At 42.0% G+C, this 2,517-nt stretch overlaps 1 pseudogene; it reads right to left on the bottom strand.

Moving 5' to 3' along the window:
- Positions 1-1,489: 1,489 nt before the first annotated feature.
- On the bottom strand, positions 1,490-2,071 carry LOC136167460 (high mobility group protein B3 pseudogene; annotated as a pseudogene).
- Positions 2,072-2,517: the final 446 nt, after the last annotated feature.

Here is a 2,517-nt window from a genome sequence, read left to right as displayed (position 1 = left end):
CAAAGGTTTTAGCATAGTCAATAAAGCAGAAATAGATGTTTTTCTGGAACTCTCTTGCTTTTCAATGATACAGCAGATGTTGGCAATTTGATCTCTGGTTCCTCTGCCTTTTCTAAAATCAGCTTGAACATCCGGAAGTTCACGATTCACGTATTGCTGAAGCCTGGCTTGGAGAATTTGAGCATTACTTTATTAGCGTGTGAGATGAGCGCAATTGTGTGGTATTTTGAGCATTCTCTGGCATTGCCTTTCTTTGGGATTGGAATGAAAACTGACCTTTTCCAGTCCTGTGGCCACTGCTGAGTTTTCCAAATTTGCTGGCATATTGCGGTGCAGCACCTTCACAGCATCATCTTTCAGGATTTGAAAGAGCTCAACTGGAATTCCATCACCTCCACAAGCTTTGTTCATAGTGATGCTTCCTAAGGCCCACTTGACTTCACATTCTAGGATGTCTGGCTCTAGGTGAGTGATCACACCATCATGATTATCAGGGTCGTGAAGCCAGGAAGGAGAGGGGTTGCTAAAGACTGAGTTCAATCACGTGGCCAATAATTCAATTAATGATGCCACTGTAATAAAACCCCAGAAAAAACTATGGACACCCACTCTCAGATATGCTTTTCTTTTTAAATGTAGTACTGTTTATTTAACTTAAGAAACATTTCAGCATTCTAAACATACAAAAAATAAAAAAATAAGAGAACATTGCAGGCTGTGTTTAGTACAGAAGGTTCTTGAACTTTCACTGGTGCAATGGCTCTTGGCTTTGCTGATAATGAAGAGTTCTGTGGTTTGTTTAAAAAAACAAAGAGTTTAAAACTACCACACTTCAACTAAAAAGGATCCAAAACACTTACCATGCCAGCTGACCTCCCCTTCTCCACAGTTAAGAATGGCAGCAGGATGCTATGTGGCTATATACAAAATCAAGACAACCTGAAGCTAGACGGATGCCCACTGCAATGTCCACAAGTCCAGCCCCACAGTGCATGCCCTGAGCTATGGCCCATCCGGAAGGAAACGCCCCCACAACCTCCACACCAAGCAAGGATGGTCAAGAGTGTGTCTCGGTTGCTTTGTTCTTGTTACAAACTATAGGTATTACAGTTGAGAACTCAGGATTTCTAGCCAATAACCATACAGTTAACACACTACCTTAAAATTAAAAAAAAAAAAAAAAATGCCAGAAACGTCTTTAAATGCCTTGTCACCAACAGCAAATTGCATGAAGTGAGGAGAACACGAGAGCTTTTTCACTTTAAAAATGTTTGGAAATATGTACAGCTTTGATACAGTTTCCAGGTGCTCCAGACACCCATGGCCACTTCCTGTAAATCATTGACAATTACTAGAGCACTTTGAGAGACCACGATATGATCATGATCCAAATGGGTAATTAAACCTAATGAGGGCAACAGACACATCTTGGGCGAGAGGTGTGTAAATCACAGCACTCCCTACTCTAAACTATTCACAATAAGACAGATCAACAGGTTTGTTTTGTTTTTTTTTTTAATTTCTCCTCTTCCTCCTCTTCTTCATCTTAATCTTCCTCTTTCACCTTTTCTGGGCAACTTTAGCTGGACACTTGATGCCATCAGACTTCCCTTTAGACTTATAGTCTGTGACATCCTCTTCTTCAGCTTCACTGCCTTGTTGACGTATGGCTATTTCTTGTTGTCACTTAAGTTATTCCACATCTCGCCCAGCTTCTTTGCCACATCTCCAATAGAGATGTCAGGGTTTGTAGACTTGATCTTGGGGCGGAATTCAGAGCAGATGGTGGTCTCTTGGGGGCATTAGCGTCCTTCTTCTTCTTGCCTCCCTTAGCTGGTCTGTAATCCTTCATTTCCCGATTATAGCGCACTTTATCCGCCTTTGCCATCTCATCAAATTTAGACTTCTCTTTCGACATGGTCTTCCACCTCTTGGAGCATTACTGGGAAAATTCAGCAAAATTGACAGAGACCTCAGGGTTTTTCTTCTTATGTTCCTCTCTGCATGTCTGCACAAAGAAGGCATAAGCAGACATCTTGCCCTTTGGTTTCTTGGGATCACCTTTAGCCATCTTGACTGTATTGTTCACTAATCTGAGCATCGCAGGGCATGACGTGTGGCTCAGCACTCCACAGCCTTGAGCTAGCTGCCTGGATGAGAGCTGCCTCAGCTATGCTTCCTCCTTGCTGAACACATCAAGTGTTGGGGAAGGGTGATGCATTCTACTTCCCTTCCAGGTATCATCCTAATTGTCTATTGGGCTGGTTCTAATAGACAACTTTTATAATAAAGCTGTAAATACAGTCCTTTCCAGAATTCTGTAAGTAATTCTAGCAAATTATCAGACTAAAAGAGTTAAAGCAACCCCCATATTTATAGCCAGTTAGTCAGAAGTGCAACTGGTCAGAGGACTTCTGAAATTGTGGCTGGTATTAGAAGTGAAGGTAATCCTTTAGGGAATCATGCCCTTAATTTGTGGAGTCCATGCTAACACTAGGTGCTTGGCATCAGAACTGC

Source organism: Muntiacus reevesi, chromosome 4 (assembly GCF_963930625.1).
Source record: "Muntiacus reevesi chromosome 4, mMunRee1.1, whole genome shotgun sequence".
In the NCBI taxonomy this organism is placed as follows: Eukaryota; Metazoa; Chordata; class Mammalia; order Artiodactyla; family Cervidae; genus Muntiacus; species Muntiacus reevesi.
This window is presented reverse-complemented; position numbering and strand designations above follow the sequence as displayed.